Source organism: Bactrocera latifrons, unplaced genomic scaffold, assembly GCF_001853355.1.
Source record: "Bactrocera latifrons isolate USDA-ARS-PBARC rearing strain unplaced genomic scaffold, ASM185335v1 scaffold_211, whole genome shotgun sequence".
Lineage (NCBI taxonomy): Eukaryota > Metazoa > Arthropoda > Insecta > Diptera > Tephritidae > Bactrocera > Bactrocera latifrons.
The window spans coordinates 451528-472664 of record NW_017535642.1 but is presented as its reverse complement, the minus strand read 5'-3'; positions in this window follow the sequence as shown (position 1 = coordinate 472664).

Below are 21137 nucleotides of genomic sequence, written 5' to 3'. Positions count from 1 at the left end.
TAAAGTATATGTACAACATATTTACAAACATGTATGTACATATGTATACAAAAATATATATTTTTAGAAAAGTTTAGGTTATGATTTTATGGCTATTTCTTTATCTAAGTACTTCATAAGCTAAAAAGTTTTTGGCTTGATTGGGAGATCATAATAGTTTTATTAATCGCCCTCAACTCATTAGCCTTAAAGTGACGCTCTTTCGTGTTTGAATAATTATTTCTTTATTATTATTTCTGGATGGGGCAAAACAACGATTTCTCACCATTCGCAAGGGAATAATATGATAGCGTTAAAGTAAATCTCTCCCAGCATATTCAACAGCCAAGCATCGGTTAGCTGAACTTCGTTAACATATGATGCAACCTGTTCAGGGAGACCAGAACAGTCAATAACATCTGAAAACATCGCTAAATTTCTTGTTTCCAAAACTCGCTGGAAACAGATTTTACTCAATTTATGAGGTCAAGGTGGAAAAAAGCGTCTATGTTGCAACAAATTTAGACTAGACTAGAAAAGTCATATTTTCATTCAAATGCACGTTCTTTCAACGTTAAGCCGAAATTTCAGACCATGTGGTATACTATATAATTTACTAGAAAGTTTAATAGAATTTAGATAGAACTTGAAGAATTTTAAAGACAAATATTTTCTACAAAAAATGCTTTAGTTTTATCACGATATTTAATAATCCTTTTTTCAAATTTTTTTATAGATTTCAAAAATATGTTTCTTGTACAAAATAACAGTACATATATTTTTTTTGTGGGTGATAATTTCTTTTGAACCAATATATTATACTATGTATGTGCGTATGTATGTATACACTTATGTATCGCAATTGCTGACACGGATTGCAGGGAAATGAAAAACTGAATTAGCTTAGTTTCAATAAATATATATGCTATACAATATTCCATAAGCTTAAGCAATTTGTTCAACGTGTTACTACATGTGCTTTGAACACTATATATTTCACATTCGGGTGAACCCTTAAGCAGGAGGCTGAATTTATAAAAGTTACGACCACGCTTTACCATTAATCGTGTGCAATTCTCCAAGATTCTATGTCAAAAAGTACCTAAAGTTATATATTCTTAGATAAATATAAAAATCCAGAATTTATATATAATAAACTATATATTTTTATTGTCACTAAATGTTTATAGATCAACAGTTGAACGTATGTGTGTATGTATGTAATCGAACAAAGCTTACTTAGAGTACCATTATTGATCGTCTAATAAATTTGGATTAACTTACATAACAAATATATTTTTTAAGGAAAAGAGTCGTAGCTACATATATTTACAGAAATATATTCGACAGTTTATAAATCTATGTGGATTTAATGATAAGATTTTCTGGCAAATATTTTGTAATAATAATAATTTTCTAATTCATTTTTGTTGCATATAGTTGTTACTGAAGTAATCGTATGTATATAAAATAAAAACCGAACAAAAAGTCTGGAGTTTTAATTGATAATGGTAGCATGGATTTGAAAGCAAAACTAGCTGCCCAATGAACCAGGCAGACACACATTTCGTCGAGATTTTAAGAATCCCCTCTGCGATTCGCCATTTCGCTGCTCGTTTCTGCGCTTTTATCAAAACATTAAACGTAAAAATAACAACAAAAATATCGACATGAATTCGTACATAGCCGCGCATCTCGACAGGCAAAAGTTTATGGCATACTAATAGCAGAAGCAGTGAATTCTCTTCGTCCCTTCCATAGTTATCGCCCGTAGAAATCAGCAATTTTCTTTTGTTTTCATATATGCATATATAGTTTTGTACACACCTAAGTTTTCAATTACAATTTTCTATTCTACGGTAGCATACGGGAGAGCGGGCGGTAGAAGCGCTCTCATAACATAGTTGTATCAGCTGATTTGGGCTGCGGGTTTACGTTGTTCGTTGTTTCAGCTATAACTGTCGAATCTATTGCCATTACCATAGCTAAATCCGTTTGTGGGCATTTGTTATCATAACATAATCATTTGCGAAATGCAAAGAGCAGCCAAGTACGAGCTATTTAAGTGCTTCAAAATTTGACAAGGCCTTATAAATTCGTAGAGAAACAAAAAACAAGACCAAAATGTGTAAATCCATTCCTTGAATTAAGAGATCTTCATGATTTGGAAGCACATCTCCTAAAATATATTTTATGAGAGGAAGATCAGGAATTTAACAATTCTTGCAGAGATATTATTTCAAAGGTAATATATCACAATGTAATTTATATTTGAGTTATTATTCGAAACTAAACTATTTAAATTCATGTATGAAAAAATATGGTTGATTCAGGAATACGAAAACAAAATACGCAAATGGGATGCGCCATTTCATCAAAGGCTGCCTGATATATAGCAACTGGAGACTCATTTCGGCCATTCGAATTCTTATCCTTATTCTTATATATCTGTACATACATTTATAATAAATATTATTCCTTTGCAGACAACAATGACAGAGAATGAATGGCTAAATGTGGCTAATGACTTTGGCAGTTTCTACACACTCTTGGTGCAATCGCTGGAAAGCATATACATACGTATAAAGCACCACTCCACTCTCGGTCAGACTTCTTTAATTGTATAGGGTTTTCAGCATAATTTTGCTTGCCGTGATCGACGCATATAGCCTATTTATTTATGTCAGTATTGGAGCAAATTGAAGAGCAACCGATGTTGTGACATATTATGTGAAAACAGCCTTATATGATAAGCTATCCAGAGGCCAACTTAATATACCATCTGATAAACCTTTAAAAAAATTGTTTCAAACACCATTTTACTTTATAGAGTACGATATTTATGGGTTGATTCGATATTGTATGAATGTTATTGTATGAATGTTAAAAGCTTTTAAACGAAGTTTAGAATTAAATGCCGTGCAAGATAGAGCCCGAGTAAGGGTTTAGATGGCATTGGGAATATAAATGTTGTTTATATACCACATCAGCTGACATCCCAGACTTCCTGCATCCGTCCATCTTTTTCTTTAATAGTACATATGTCTTCGGTAGATCATAATTTTTTTTATTTTACTTTCTGCGACATCTTTCGCACACTCTTTCGAAATTTGCGCCCAAGCATTTTTTTTAAATCAATTCTCTTGAAAGTTTTTTTATAATCCTATTATCATTCGAATTGCTTGTAAAAATTAACAATATTAAACTACATAAACATTTTTTAAAAAAATATATTAAGTTATTTCGAAAATATACTTACTTATTTCTTCGTACTTCTTTTATAATTTAAGACAACCGTCTTAATACTCGAGATATCAAACTTAAAATAACCGATATGAGACTGCCGTCGGTATATGTATTCAAAATGGAAAGCAAGGGTAAGAAAACGTTATAAATTAAATATTTTGTATTATATTCTTTTTCTAGTATATATGTAATTAACTGTTGCTTGTGACCTGAGATGAAGCTCCACAAAAATGATCCCACGAGTCCTAAAAGGTTGGAAAAGCTGTCGATCGATCTTGCTAAATGCCTTGAAAGTTCTATCATGTTCACCTACCAATAGGAGGGAGAAAAATCTTTGCATATACATATATGTATATATTTATATACGCATATTTTCATTGTAACAAATATCTGGTTTTTACAGTGTTTAAACCATTGGAAAAACCAAATACGATCGAGGGCAAGAAAGGCGAATGTGAATAGAATGCTGAGAGGTGGAGGGCCTATGCAAGAAACTGAATCGTTAGAGTTGGAAGAGCGGGTAGTGGAGACTTTAAGGAGAGCCTTGGTGGATGGACTGCCTGATGTGTCAACAATTGGAATAGAGGTATGATTTAATAAAATATTTATACCTACATTTTATAATATTTATAAGTACATAAAATCGACTGATCTTGTTTTTTACATTTAGAACGACATTATAATCCATATTGATCCGTAGAGTCCCTCAGTCAAGGACATGCCATCAACTTCTCGTTTTCGAAAGCAGACATCCCAAGAAATATTTTCTGATATGATAGCTGCAATGAAGAGGAGGAGCGACGAAGAGACAAAGTTCTACAATATTTCCAAATTGAATTCAGAACTTTGTAAAATTAACAAATTGTTTGTTTTGCCTTTTTTTATTATTTCTGTGCCCTGATTATTATTAGCTGACAAATTTGAGACAGTATTTTGTGACTAGTGACTAGATGCTGTATTGTGAATAGTAATTAGTCAAAAATTGGAACTTTATTTTAAAAATGTCACAAATAGTGACTAGAGACTGCTTACAGATTGCGCTATAAATGAGTTCTGTATTGATCTTTTTGCTGGTCGTTTTCTTACTTTTTGTCATTCCATAACGGCATCATCGGCGTTATCACTCAAGTTGTTGTTTGTGCTTGCCCGCGACCGCATTGCTACTAGTTATTAATTAGTGTTTTTACCGAATAAACAAAAGTGACCCCTTGGCGTTTTTTTCTTTTGCCCCATGTTTTTTATGCTTTGGTTCGTTTGAGCATCTCTTGTAGTTTGAACGCTGGAGAGTATTGCTTGACGATTCGAAGATATATAGCATTTCTCTCAACCTCCTCTCAACAGTTAAATATTCGGTAGACGATACATTCGTGGTGAATGTGTGCCGCTACCGAATAATAAGGCACTAAACTCGACGGTTAGGCCATCTTTGTGGAGAAGAAACAGCTTGAAGTTGCTTGCAACAAATGGCTGGCTTACGAAAGTCTACCCTGTCTTAGCATTATTCGCATTTTGTTTTCCATCACACATGCTTTTTAGGTTACAACTTTCACTCCTGATACTGGTGTCTTACGTGCTTGCTCATTCAATTATCAATTACGAAATGTTTATAAATTGAATTCCAGCTATCTATGGTCTCGGTGACGGGTTCGTGCTGGCAAAAATCATTTGTTATTGCTGGCTGCATGAACGCCAGGTGACAATTGAAATATACGTAAAGGACGGCACATTTGCGGCACTTGCAATGTGCAACCGAAATTTTCTTCTAGAACTCCACTTGTGACCGACATTCAATTTAAGTTTTGCAGATGGCTTGGCGTTTGATACTTTGCCGGAAAGCGATGATGCTCTATCATAGAACGTAGCGACATGCACCTCGCTTGCGATAATGGGAGCGTACTCTCGTCACGCATGCGGCACACGTTCTATGGTCGACGGAATGGACGCAATAACTTGAGCAGAAACATCGTCGCCTTCGTGGCACTTTTTTTAAGCTTCCTCTTGATGACGATTTGCTCCGTAAGTGTGTGCACTTTTCGTCATTCATTCGGTGTACGCGCGGAACGCGTGCGACAAAGTAAAATAACAATAAGAAAGGCGAACTCTCGCCTGGATAGTTGGCCGCAATGGCACTTGATGCGGCAGTTAGTTACCGTACCGTCAATTGATGGTTAGGGGAAATTGAAAAATACTACGGATAAATAGATATATATATTTTACATATATATAAGAGAGAATGTTTTGGCGATTTGAAAGTTTTGCCTTTTACTTAGTTGAAATAAATGGTTGTCAAAATTGTTATGTGCTATTAAACTCTCGTAACAAGTTCAATGTTATACTCTGTGACACACACACAATGCAGAGAAATGTTGGGAAGACTTATTATCGGAAAGTGTGTTGGATATAAATTTAGCGGTTTGTGTCTATCTTAACTTAGAGCTTACTTGTACGAATTGATATTTTTCCATTTCATAGCATTTTATTACCGGGGCAATGACCCGATTATGCCTATCTGCACTACCAATTAGACAGTTGCTTTAATATATTTTGCTTGTCCGAAATATTAATATTAAGATAAACGTAATTAACCCAAATATGTGATATGAACTCAATGAAAGAGGCTTCTTCTTCTTCTTCTTAATTGGCGTAGACACCGCTTACGCGATTATAGCCAAGTTAACAACTTCTTTTCGCAACGTGCGCCAATTGGATATCCCAAGGGTAGCCAGGTATTTCTTCACCTAGTCCTTCCAACGGAGTGGAGGTCTTCCCATTCCTCTGCTTCCCCCGGCGGGTACTTTCAGAGCTGGAGTGTTTTCGTCCAATCGGACAACATGACCTAGCCAGCGTAGCAGCTGTCTTTTAATTCGCTGAACTATGTCAATGTTGTCATATATCTCGTAGAGCTCATCGTTCCATCGAATGCGATATTCGCTGTGGCCAACGCGCAAAGGACCATAAATCTTTCGCAAAACTTTTCTATCGAAAACTCGCAACGTCGACATTTGCTTTGTTTCGATGTCCAGTCTGGAGAATCCCACGGGAGTTGGCGCAGATTGTGGGGTCTCCTTTTTTATGGATTGGGCATAGCTCACTTAAATTCCAATTGTTGGGCATGCTGCTTTGTTGCTCTTCTGACGGATGATTGCTATTCGAACTTCTTTATTGTCCGGCAATAAAACGTCTGCTCCATCGTCATCGTTTGGTGAATCGGGTTCGCCTTCTCCTGGGGTTGTGCATTCACTTCCATTCAACAGGCTGGAGAAGTGTTCAGTCTATAAATTCGTATGCTCTGGGCATCGGTGACTAGATCACCTTTGGGGGTTCTACAAGAGTATGCTTCGGTATTGAAACCTTCTGTAAGCCACCGTATTTTTTCGTAGAATTTTCGAGCATTACCCCTATCGGCCAGCTTATCAAGCTCTTCGTGCTCACGCATTTCGGCCTCTTTCTTTTTCTGTCTGCAAAGGCGTCTCGCTTCCCTCTTCAACTTTCGGTATCTATCTCATCCCGCACGTGTTGTGGTCGATCGTAACGATGCGAGGTAGGCAGCCTTCTCTCTCCGCTACGACAAGGCACTCCTGGTCGTACCAGCTGTTCTTTTGCACTTTCCGAAAACCAATGGTTTCGGTTGCAGTTGTACGTAGGGAGTTTGAAATGCCGTCCCATAGTTCTCTTATCCCGAGTTGTTGACGAGTGCTCTCAGAGAGCAAGAGTGCAAGCCGAGTAGAAAATCGTTCGGCTGTCTGTTGTGATTGCAGCTTCTCGACGTCGAACCTCTTCTTGTGTTTTTTTTTTTGCGTGCGTTTTTTGCTACACAGAAGAGGGTGCGAATCTTGGCTGCAATGAGATAGTGGTCCGAGTCGATGTTAGGACCTCGGGCGCACGCACATCTAAAACAATGGAGACGTGTCGTCCGTCTATCACAACATGATCGATCTGCTTGGTAGTTTTTCGAACTGGAGACAGCCAGGTAGCTTGATGAATCTTCTTATGCTGGAATCTAGTACTACAGATAACCATATTTCGGGTCTCAGCGAAGTCGATCAGCCTCAACCCATTTGGGGATGTTTCGTCGTGGAGGCTGAATTTCCCGACCGTAGTGCCAAAGATACCTTCTTTGCCCACCCTGGCGTTAAAGTTGCCAAGCACGATTTTGACATCGTGGCGGGGGCAGCTCTCATAATTACTTTCCAAGCACTCATAAAAGGCATCTTTGGTCACATCGTCCTTCTCTTCCGTCGGGGTGTGGGCGCAAATCAGCGATATGTTGAAGAACCTTGCTTTGATGCGGATTGTGGCTAGTTGTTCATTCACCGGAGTCGGAGTCTCTCTTCCACCACGCATCCCACAACGAACTTGCGCTCCTTTATATTGCCACTGTAGTAAATGCCACAAGGACCTACTCGTCTCTGTCCTTGTCCCGTCCATCGCATGTGTTGGACAGTGGTGATGTCAGCCTTTATTTTCATGAGGATATCAACCAGCTGGGCAGCGGCACCTTCCCAAATAAGGGACCCGACATTCCAGGTGCATGCCCTCAATCATATTCCTTAATTCGTTTGCCATGGTCGTCATCAAAAGGTGTGTGGGATTTTAACTAGGCGGATCCCAAACCCTGCAGAATGGATGTTTCGCCTTCTCACTTTAGCTCGCCTTCAAACGGATGTTCTTAGGCTACCCAGAGGATACTTGGTCAAGGACCGGAAGTCATGAGCTGCTTTAGTCATATGTAAAATAATCGTTTCTGGCCACTCCCAAGTGAATGGCAATCAGAGAACTTTCCTCTTCTTGAACTTCTACGCATGACTCCATCCCCCACAATATCTACACATACATACATATGATCAGCATTGTAAATAAAACGTTCGCTAATGAATCGTGAACAGGAGCACAGCCCGTATTTTTAAATAACAAATAAAGCAAGAAAACTGCTCTTGCTCCAACAGGCATGCTATTACTAGAAAAGGATTATTTCCGAATTTCAGTACTAAAACTCATATATTGACCGATATGATCAGTAAAAGATCAGATCACCGGGGGTTTTATATTTAGTGCCTGGGTCCTATAAAGTCCGACTTCGGACATTTTTTTGCATAAGATGAAATACGGTTAGGGTATTATTTGTACAAATACTTTTAACTTTATTAATTTTTGATTGTTATAATATATGTAAAGTGAAAGGAAGAGATAAATCTTAAGCTTTTGTAATTTTGCTTAAAGGTGAACGGCGTAAGTTTTTTAAATTTTTTACCTGTATCCATAGACTTTAAAGAAGCACTAAAATTACTTATCCTCAGCAAGTTTGGTTGATTTAGCTTCAGAAATTTGAAATATTTGTAGAATTAGGAGTGGCTCTGCCTCCTATGTTAATTATTCTTAAGATACTATTTATAAAATTTCAGTTTTGTTTTTTAGTTTATTTTCATGATAGAACTAGAAGTTACTAAGCCTTGCGGCAACATATAAATCTATTGATACCGCCATTGATCATGATGAAAAGTGAACTATCCTGTAAAGTTCCTTAATTCACTTCAACTATCAGGAATGACGCCGCGTCAAAAGAAGGATCACCAATAATGATACCAAAATCGTGAAATAGATCTCGATTGTTCGTCAAAAAAAGTTCTTCAATGGCATCAATGAAGCAACTAGCTTGTCTGCAAAATCGCCATATGCAGACATACACACTAATTCAACGGATTTCCATAATGCTGTCGTCTAACCCTGGGCGACTCCAGCTCCCGGAACTACGGCTACCACAGCAAAGCCATTTTTCCTCGTAGTGGCATGCGACTATTGCCTACATTATCTTCTTACTGCATCTTTTTCAATAAAGGTCTTTAACACCCGCAGGTGCCTTAGTCAAATGGATATTGTCCGTATTGCTTGGCGCATACCCAAGAGACAATATGAGTCAAGGAGTCTCTACCGCATAAGCAGCAGGCTGCTGCTCCGCATCCCTAGGCGCGACGTTGGACGACCTATAAGCAGTCGCAGCAGAAAACCACAGCATAGAACTCGTGCGGCACGATAGTGCCAATTACATGCTTTTCTGAGTCCAAGCAGCGTTGTAGCAACAGCTACACCTACATTAAACTTTTGCCCAGGGTGCGGGAGTGGTTAATTGACCAAAAGCTTGATCACTTCGATAACAGCACAACACACTCTTCACAAAGCACAAGAGAGACATAACATGAAGTTTTGTTTTTTAGTATATTTAAAAATTAATCGTGACTATGATATTTTGTAGGCTTCAATGTAGTATAAAGTAGTACTTGTATTAGTAAAGTAGTAGAGATTTATATAAAAGAGTTCACATAGGATATTAACTATCTTAAACTACTACAGGATATTCTTTAAACAAAATATTCAACACTTAATGAATGGGTCACTTAGTTCGGTCCACGATTTGGTTGCTGAGCCCCTTTATTCAACTACTTTTGTATACCAATATATATTCTTGCATATAATTCTAAAAGTTACTTACCAGGAACTTTTAAATACATTTTGATTGGCATGTTACACTCTTACAACAAGTTCCATAAGAGTAAGTATTCTATTAAGACAAAAGAGAAGCTACGGCTTTTTTTTCTGAAAAATGGTCCATAATGTATTGCATTACTCTACAACATGATTTACTAGAAAAACGGCAATAACTTTTAATATTTGACTCAAACCCTGGTTGAGTTTATTCCCAATTTCTTCTTAAAGCCAATATGCCCCGTGTACAGACTTCCATTTCCCCTTCCATTTACTTTCGTCATCTTTTATTTACTTTGTAAATTTGTTTTTCATAGCCAAACGGTTATAATTTTCATAATAGATCTAGAAAAACAATTTCATGCCAATCACAATAAAAACGTAGCAAAACCTTTCTCGGTCACGTCCGCTTTAGGTAGTTGTTGTCATAAGTGAGTGACCCACTTTTCGTACATACATATATCTACAGCACTCGAAGTGCAATCAATTAAAAAAGCCATAAATTCGGTTTGGAAAACTATTTTTTATTTATTTTAAAGTAAAAAATGTGTGAAAATAATCAGAAATTCGGGATCAATTCACTTTTGCTCGATATGAGCACCTTTTGCCTTAACTATGGCCTTGAGATAGTCAAAAAACGAATCGCAAGCTTCCCGAATGTGACTTGCCGGTATTTTGGCCCACTCACGGACAATGGCTTTCTTCAGCATCTCGAGACTGGAGTATTTTTTACTTCGGACCCTGCTATTCAAAACGTCCCAGAGAGAATAATCCATTGGATTCGCATCTGGTGAATTCGAGAGCCATTGTGTGGTCGTAATGAAGTTCGGAATGTTGTTTTTATGCCATTCTTGGTTCACTCGCGCTTTGTGAGACGGTGCTGAGTCTTGTTGAAACGTCCATGGTTTGCGACCGAAATGTTCGTTTGCCCATAGCTTCAAAGCCCTCCAGAACCCTTTCCAGATAATATGTCGCCAGGCTCGATGAAAACAATTTTAGAGCGACCATCTGCGGTGACAGCGGCTCCTGGTGGCCAACTGAAGACTTCGATTCTCGTATGAACGGTCGGTAAAGTAAACCCTATCATATTGAGAGTTTACGAATTGCTCAATTGGAAACATTTTTTTTCGTCAGAAAACGCTATGTTCGGAATTTGACCGCTTTCGGCCAAGCGAAGCAACTGCTTCGCTCTCTTAAGTCTCACTTGTTGCTGCTTCGGTGTGAGATCATGGGCCTTTCGAAACTTGTAAGGCTTAACCTTGAGCTTATTTTCCAATTTGCGTCGATACAATTTTTGTATGCAGCCTTATTTAAATAGGTCCTGTACGAAAACGACAAAACTAAAATTGTTATAAGTTGGAACCATAAAAGCTTTCATGTTTTTGTCCACCGGCTTTGCAGTTTCATCGAAGGAATGTATTATGTGGTATTTCACTTCAGCAGTATGTTCAAACAAAGCTGAGTCAACAAAAGACAAAACTGTCAGAAATGTCTTTTGTATGAAAACTTATCACTCTAACGTAACCCGATCGTATATGCATAGCAAGATTTGCTATTGCTTTTGCTTCTTGCCGTGTTTTAGGCCTCATGTCTTCTTCATGCATTACACCTCACACTGAGTCGTCTGAAGCACTGCTAGACATATTTTTATACGCGATGCCTTTAAGATGCGATGCTTAACTGCTTTTTTTGGCTGTAATCAGCAAATATCTATTATATCCATAAATGTAAGTGAGTGCGTGACGCAAAAAATGGAGCAGTAGACTTTGTTGGCTTAGCGTAAACGCATCCCTACCTACCATGTAAAAGTAAATTGATAGAAACGCAAGCAATCTTACAAGGAGCAAACGGATGACAAGGACTTCCGGGCTTAACGTCAAGCCGATTGGCTAACATGAAATGGCGGCTAAAGAAGTGAATAGCCCCCTGCGGCAGATTCAGTTAAGGCGCCAAAGACTAGAGTGTAATTATCTATTTGTGTCACGTGCAATTTACAAGAGCTGAGAAAACAAGCCGCCTTGTTGAAGATGGTGTGAAAATAAAACTGCCATGCAGCAAGGCACATAGTATTACGTGTTGGCCTAAGAAAGGTATATACGTACATTTACATACATACATTACTTGCATTATTTTAGTTTGAGGCATTTGTATGATTCAACTTAAAATGAGTACGATTCTGCGCCATGCTAATAGATTCTATGACTAAAAAAAGTAAATCAAATTATTTCAAAAACTTTCGTATGGTTCGAATCTTTATCAAGGTAAAACATAAACTGATAACACCACGATTATAGTGAACAATCAGGTATGGTTAAAAGACTGTGTGTTGTCCTTTTTGAAGACAACATTAAATTACCCTGGATTGAATAATTCAACGGAGCACCTGTTTCCTTTCCGCAGATATTGAGACTGAAGGATCTGTCATAGCGAGCTCAGCAGCTTAACAGTTTCCTGCAATATCGTAGTGGAGAGGCACCAAACCTAGTGTAATCATAAAATAACTTTCCATCCTTTCATTAGTCTTGAGCGCATGGTCAACGAACTCAAGGCCAATATCGTTGCCTTACTATCGAGGTGGACATATACGACTCTGAATTAGGTTGCTCTTCACAATTACCACAATAGCCGGTTCTACGTTACCAGAATTGACCCAGATTTTACATGGCTAAGGGCTGTTCTTTCGGAGTTAAAATCCCGTTTAGATTGGTAAGTGCTTGCAGCGAAGTTGTTCCGTAACCACCTGACTCGTGCGGACATTGAGTCCAACCCTGGCCTGGGGGAATTTTTCTGCGCCAAAAGACTCCATCTAAAATCCAGCTCGTTTAGCAGCAATAAAAGACACACATGAGTGCACCTTGCAGCCAACGCCACTCCCTCAATCACGGACATCAGCGACAAACTCGAATTTTACAATTCAACTGCAACGAACTGCGGGACAAGATCGACTAGATAGTTACATTCATGAGCTGGGAACACGTATTGATAGCTGCGGCCTAAGAAGCAAATTTAAATAACTGCTCAGATCTTCTGAGTGTGAGGATTAAACGTCTTATGTAAAGATCGCGAGTGAGATAATGGTGGTGGCCTAGCCTTCATAATGCACAACAACGAGCAATATCGTCTTATCGATGGCGACATTGACCGACGACATAAAACGATACGCCCACCAGATTTCGGACGTAACTAATTTCCATTAATATCTTCACTGATTCTCTCCCAGTGAATGGCGTACTTGGAGTCAAACCACCACCTATTGCAGACGAAGAGCCCAAGTTGCCACGAAAATCGAGAGTGACAAATGCGCAGCCTCGTTCTGGAATCCAGAATAGACTATGAGATATCAAACATATGTCCAGCGTGCAATGAGCTCCACATGATATAAGCCACCTCTTTGCATGCCCCGCTAACCCTGACACCATTTTCCCTTTGACCCCATCCCGCCGAAATAGCACGTTTCCTGGGCTTACCTTTGGTTGCCGTCGATGACAACTTTTCTAATGATTACCATCATAATGGCAACAACATCAGCAACAGGTTGCGCTTCGTCGCAGTAAATCTACTGCTACCTTCATGTTTGTCACTTCGACTTGGAAGATGCTCAGTGGTCATTAAGCCTACAATTGTTGCTGATGTAACGTTCCCGACAATGTACTTCTCCAGTAACTCTCCACTTAAGCTATGTTCGATCACTCAAAAAGCCCGCCTCCATCAGCGTGTTCATCCTTCCTATACCTTCTTCGATGAGTGTCGAAAATACAGGGCTAGGCTATTCGACCTGGTGATCCAATTATAGTTGCACAGTTGCAACATATTGTTGGAATAAAATATACTTTGGATTCCAAAGTGAATACTGAAGCCATCCCAATTTGATATTATATTACGTAAGCAATCTTTATAAGTGACAAGTCTCTTCTCAGACGAGGGAGATATTGACATATATCTTTCCTCAGCTTCTAAACTCCAATAAAAATGGTATTCTCAACTCCGGCAAATTTTAGAAGGTCAGAATGAACTTACTAAATTGTAATGTTCCATATAAAATAAAGTCAGCTTATGTTATATCTCAGTTAGTAATTGAGTTAACTGAAAGAAGCTGAAGAGATTTTTTCAGCTTTGACTTATTCGGTCCATAAATTTGGTATGGTTCTCTTGCTAATGCTCACATTTTCGTAGGAAATAAAATCGTTTGGAAGCATTCTTTAATCGTATGTGGAAAAATTTAATGCTAGCTTGAATTATGTGAACTTAATTAAGTGAAAAGTGAAAATTTAAAGTGATTTAAATTGACATTGAGACTTCAGCATGTTAAATAAATTAGTACATCATCTATTACATACGCTTGCAAATATTTTATTAATCTCTGACCATTGAGAGCACACACTCTGTTGCAGAATCATATGTCGTTTATTTAAAATGCGATTTAAAATTACGCCATAATTATTTGTGGTCAGCATTTGTGCAGCAGGGCACTGAGGTAAAATAAACACGAGTTGAACAGATTTGATCAATTACTGCAATTAACCTCGGTTTTTTCACCAAATTATTCGTAATATTTCTGCATGATGCTGACAATGTTCCATGTACATTTTTAATTACGAGTTGTTAATTTAATGGAAGTTATATGTGGACGTATGGGTAATTATTCATGACGAATCAATTAAGTCATTTTGTTAGCAATGCCAACGAGTAATAAATAGTAATTGCACATATGTATATCATTAGGTTTGCCCATATCCTTTTTTTTTTAATTACGAACTACTTTTGGAGTACTTCATACAATATCAAATTATTAATTTCTGGAAAATTGTAGTCCATATTTGACAACTTCGTTTTTGATGAAAAAACGAGAGCTTCATTTAACTAACTGCTGCTTTTTAGAATAAATGCTTAAAAATGCGTTCACAAAAAGCTATATAATCCATTTATTCATCCGTATATCAAGTGATAGCGTAAATTTATCATCTGGGTTTTAGTATCACCTAAAACTAATCGCGATAGAGATATAGTTAAATTCATTCAGGTTGACGAGATGAGTTGAAATCCGGGTGACTGTCTGTTCGTACATCACAGTGCATATGGCTGACAATCCGAGAACACTACTCTTCAAATTTTGGGGAGAATACTTTTGTGAAGACAGCATGCCGAAAATGGATGAAATCGAATCAATAATTCCTTCCATTAGCGCCATTGGTTAGTATGCGGGAAATCTTAAAAATTTTCAGAAAAAATTCTCTTGTCTAAAATGGATGAAATGAGGAAATACACAACCTGGTTTAATATAAATTTTTGCCAACACTTGAGGATATCTCCACTGCTTTGATTCTTACAAGTTGCAAGAATATAAAATATTCGGTTAAACCCGAACCCAGCACTTGACCAGATTGCCAGTAAATAGTATAGGATAAAATACTACTATGCGCAAAGAATAGTAAGACTTTTAAAATTAAATTACAAATTTTGAAAATGCATTCGTCAAAATATTTGTTCTATGCTGGTATGACTGTCAGTGATATTTGCGACGCTTTTTTTTTTTTAAACTGAGTGATTTTGTAACCAATCATGCTTTCACTTTTCCTAGCAACGAAAGGGACTATAAATCGACCGAATATCGTTGCAAAGGTGAGCCGTAGCTGGAAAAACCACATCAATGCAGGTCAAAAATCAAAGTTACATATGTTGACAGTTTTCTTCAAATATCGGAGAGTGTTGCACTGCGAATTCCTTCCGACCGTACAAACTCTCAACAAATAATACAAAGAGAGTTATGCGTTATTTGCGAAAAAGCTATTCGCAAAGAGAGGCTAGAATTGTGAGCAGACAACTCTTGGTTTTTGCACCACGATAATGCACCGTCGCATGCTGCATTGATGCTTCGTGAGTTTTTCGCCAAATTTTCAACCAATATCCTGCCAAAACCACCGCATGAGCTAGAAGTGGCTTCATGTGACTTTCGGCTGTTCAGCAAACTCAGACGATTGCTCTGGGGAAACCGTTTTGAGACAATTTCAAATATGAAACATGAATCGGCATTCCAGATATGGACTTTAACAAATGTTTTGAGAATTGGAGAAAACGTTGGTATAGTGTATTGGATTGATTTACTTTAAGGGATACGACATATATTTTGAAAAATAAATTAAGAATTTTAAATTATGAACAAATTCTTAATGATTTTTGCTCATAGTAGTATTTAAGTTTCAAAAGCTACTGAAGTGTCCAATTCAAAGCCTTTATTGATTTACATTTTACTATGTACAAGCGACCATAAAAAGTTGTAGTAACCATAATAAAAATAATAACTTCGGATGGAAAAAATGTTGCGGAAAGAATAAAGCAAAAGAGACATACTATTACTCAAATACTGATGAAAAAGATTGATATGAAAATTAGGAATTCGCAAAAAGGAATTACTTCGCATAACACGACAATGCCACAAGCGGCCAGCAGCAGCATGGAACAATAGCAACAACCAAAACCAATAGCCATTGCAGTTGTCCACATCCGATTAGGTAGTTTGAGTGTTTGCACGCCGCAGAGTCGGTGAGTTCAAATAACAACGCTGCTATGCAAATTATATTATAACAAACAAACTAATGCCGTGCCGGTACAAACACATTCACCATATGCGTATATATGTACACGACACATAGTAGCCACAACGGCTAACGTTCGATTTTGCATATCTCATTTTTACACATTTGAATTTTTTGCCACTAACCAAAATCAACAAAAGTAAAAACTTAACAACAGCAGTAGATGATGCAGCAACAATTTCGCTGCGCAACTATTGCCCACAGGTCGAAAGCAATAACAACGATGCTTGAAAGCGTATCGAGTCGAATTTGAATCACATCATATCGGATTCCATCGCTCATGCCCCTGCATACAAAGCATTCTGCATGGCTCAGAAACATTCTATTCAGACACATACAAACACGCGGCTTTGCCATTGCCGTTACTCCAGCAAGCTTATGAAATTCCGAAGATAAAATCCTAATAACATTTACCCCGCCGTCGATCGCCTTCATTTTCTGCACGTTCACATTTTTCGGTGAAACTTTTTGTCGCTGGCTTCATTCCGATTCATTTATGCATATAGAAGCACACACACACACAYGTATACTTATTTCCTATACATATTCAATGTCCTCCTCAAGCCAAAGTGCGGGCTTGACCACGCATGCCGTCACGTACATTTGTATATATGTACAAAGCGAGTCCACAACACTGACGGCAGCCGCCAATACAGAGAAGGCAGTCGAAATTGAAATTTTTTGCTGACCACCTACATGCCACGGTCATCGAGTTAACTCCGACGGTCATTGCCGCTATGGAGACCAATGTACGCTTCCGCCTCCTATACGTCATCTCCCCGATATTTTTGGCCACTATCGTTTCTGCGCACTTCCGCACTTCCGTCGCCGCACATTCATTCATATTTTTCTTCATGTTTATGAATTCCGTTTTGTTATGTTTTGTAGCACTTGATTTCCGCCGACGTTTGCTGGCGTGCTGGTGCGCTGGCGGTGGGGGCAGCTTGTGGATTGGAATATTTTAGAGGCGTTGAGCCGGAAATTGGCCTGGTGTGATATGCCATAGTTTTTGATATTTTGCTTTATTCAAAATCTTTATTTAACCTTATTTAAATGCGGTTACCCATGGCATGGTATTTGCAGACAGATATGTGTGTATGTATTTGTGTTTCTAGTCGCGTGTTTGTGTTTTGGCTTCATTACTTTGGCTTGCGGTCCAGCACTTGTTTCTTACTTAAATTATTCGTTCTGCAGGTTTGGCTTGTCACTGACCATAAAGGATTTTCTTTGATTCTTTATTTGGGAAGAATATTCATAAACTCAGCCAATCGTTTCTTGAACAATATTTCAAGCATCATTCTTTTCTCTTGAATGATTTTGTAGTGCTGAGTGGTTACTCATTGTTCAGATCTTTTAAATACATTTGTTGCAAAATTGCATTTCAACTTTTATATAACCAAATTCAGAGATTATAATAATTTCGTTTGATGAAGAGCAGCTCACCGTACTAAAGCAAACTTATATAATACTATTTGGCGGATACCTGATATACTAATCGAATCTTTGTGATATTAATAATAGTTATTTTCGCATTTGGCGCACATATAGTTTCAACAAGTCAGACGACCAGTTCGATCAAATAAGCTTATTGTCGCATCTGTAACGGCCAGCCTCTGGAATACTCAAAATGCCTTTGCATTATCATATAATTTGGCTCTGTTTAGTACCAAAATCACTCGAGGGGTATATTTTTTTTTAAACAGAATGAATAGTGACAGTTTTTGGCTTATTTTTTCAGAAAGATGGCTTTCCACTGAAGGCTTAAACAATTAACTTTCTTTAACGAAAATTTCATGGATATACTGATACTGGGTATGGGGGTTTTTTGACATTAATTAGGACGTGATGGCTTGGCCAAGTATCAATCAATGGTTCACCGACTCGTGATTTTACATAAGTCATTAGAACCAGGCGTCAGTATGGGCGTGATCTCGTTCATGACCTTGCTAATGAACTCGCGCAACTCACTCGGTTGCTGAGGAATAAAACACAACGTTTTCATATTCCTGGAGAGTAGAGTGTACCAATGATCTTTCAGACCGCAAATTTTGGCATAACAGCGATTGCCAAATGGGCTTCTTCTCTAGCCTGCAAGTTCATAAAACTTGTAGTTAACAGCCATGCAGCAATTGCGTTAGTGCGTTAAGTTATGCAAGCAGGCAATAACTAGGCTCTCGGTAACTAACTCATCAACGAACACGCAGAAAAAATGGCTCGCTCGGAGACTGCTGATTACACAATTTCCCAAAGCTGCCCCAGACCTTTCAGTTCCTTCAAGGGTTGTTTCAAACAATGATGGACGACCATCTATTGGAGGTTTTGGAACACTAGCAGTACAGAGATGGTGAACAGACAAAAAAGCTTCTACTTCCGAGCTAAAGAGATCTTAGCAAAACTGTAGGGGTCATAAAAGGGCACCTTCTTTTAATATCTCACCTTCAAAAAATGGGAAAAGTGGATTCAGCGGTGAACATGCGCGGAGGATGATGACACGGTGGAACACTATCTTTGCAAATGGTATTCCACGGCTCCCAATGCTTCAACTGGCGAGACATTGGACAGCTGGGGAGGAAAAAATTAGATATTTCACCAAATTAACTAAGTTGCTGGATAAGGCTTAGTTTGATTACCACCTAGGAGCAGAATGGGTCTAATCATGTCCTAAGTTTGAGCCTTTGTATTAACCAACCACCCAACCTACAAAACGTCTACCCCACCAACCCTCGGACCTTTGCTGAGCTCAGAGAACGTAGAAATCATTACTGCTACAGACAGTTTCGAAAAGGTAATAGAAAACGCAACAAAAACACGATATTTCCTCTTGCTAATAAAGTCGATTTTGAGTATCTCGAGGAACCAGTTAGACTGTTTATTCTTTTGCTAATTTTGAAAGGACATTTACATAATGGACCAGTTCTTTATTTTTAAGTTGATGAAATTATCATATTAATACACCGGATTAATAGTTTTTTTATAGTAGATGTGATAACACAGATACTCAAACATTGCATACATTTATTAATGATTGATTACATGTTTGAATTTTTTTGTTGTCACTTTTGTGATAATAAAACTCTTATGATAGATAATCAGGGTCCAACTTTATTTAAAATATTATGTGCTATAAGCTATATGTATAATGTTGCCTGGATATCTTTGTTTTGCGGTTTTAATCACGCTCACACTTGCTCATAAATTCAAATGTGCGCAACGACCATTAGGTTGCTAAATGATCCCTTAAGACAATCCACAGGTTTCCCATAGGCGGCTGGTAAATTACACGCGCAATCACTTAATTCCTTCCGTGTGCGCAGTCGAGGTGCTTTAACTCACAGGTAAGTAAATTACCTAATTGCATTTTGGGAATGGATTTGATGAATATAAATGGCTCTATATGAGCACGGCTATCTAGTCTATCGAGAAATGTAGTTACACACATGGAATTGAGTTGGATACACACGAGCATAAACGAAGCATGCGTAGATAGACAAGTGAAGAAGCATACGCGGGGACTGGTGGCAGCTTTAAATAGCTCAACAAACTCATTCATTAGACTGACATCTACGTATGAAGATGGAGTAGCCTGTGTACAATTTGGTGGAGGGCAAATTGTTATTGTTGTTATTTCCACGTCACATGAGATTACCTTAGAGTGTAAGCCTATTGAAGTTGAAGTCGGGGCTCATTAAATCTGCGTGCGTCTTCATTATTGTTGAAGGTAAGCTGTTAACGGTTAAGAAAGTGAGTTCAGCGATTGTAGATCTTTTGGGGGTACATGTGTACAGATATGTGCCATATTCATAAGTATGTACAAATTAGTTGAAATTACCTATAATTACGCATAATGGAAAAAGTCTTAGTATCATTCAAAATTTGCTAAACTTAAAGATTTAATTAATTTAGATTTTATGCACTTGCGGTTATGGAATTGAAATTGATGTATGTATATTTTGCCTGAAGAGGAAATGTAATGGCTTATGACGGTAATACAATTAATATCTGAAGAGCTAGTAACTTTCTAAGCAATCAAATTCGGTCGATTCCGGAAATGTTAGAAATATACATACAAATATGAAAAATATTATAGCTCCTAAGCAGCTGTATACTAAAAATAGCATTAGACATACAAATGAACTGCTATTTATAGGAAATTGAATTTCCAGTCGTCATTGTCCATGCAATATTTATAACAACCATCCGTTTTTAAGGATGGAGGATGGAGTCATGTGTAGAAGTTCACGCAAGTGAGGAAAGTTTTCTGATCGACATTCACTTGGGAGTGGCTAGAATTCTTTTTTTTGGCTAGATTCTTTTACATATGACTCAAGCAGCTCACGACTTCCGGTACTTCACCAAGTAGCCTAAGAACATCCGTTTGAAGGTGAGCTAAAGAGAGAAGGCGAAACATTCCCTGCATAGGGTTGTGCGCTGGGTTTGGGACCCGCCACGTAAAAAAACCACCCCAATGACAACGCAACAACAGCCTCGGATGAGAGACCCCACTTTTGATGACGACCATGGCAAACGAAATAAGGACTACGAATTGAGGGCATGCACCTGAAATGTCCGATCCCTTAATAGGGAAGGTGCCGCTGCCCACCTGGTTGATGTTCTCGTAAAAATAAAGGCTGACATCACCGCCGTCCAAGAAATGCGATGGACGGGACAAGGACAGAGGCGAGTAGGTCCTTATGGCATTTACTGCAGTGGCAATATAAAGGAGCGCAAGTTCGTTGTGGGATGCGTGGTGGAAGAGAGACTCCGACTCCGGTGAATGAACAACTAGCCACAATCCGCATCAAAGCAAGGTTCTTCAACATATCGCTGATTTGCGCCCAC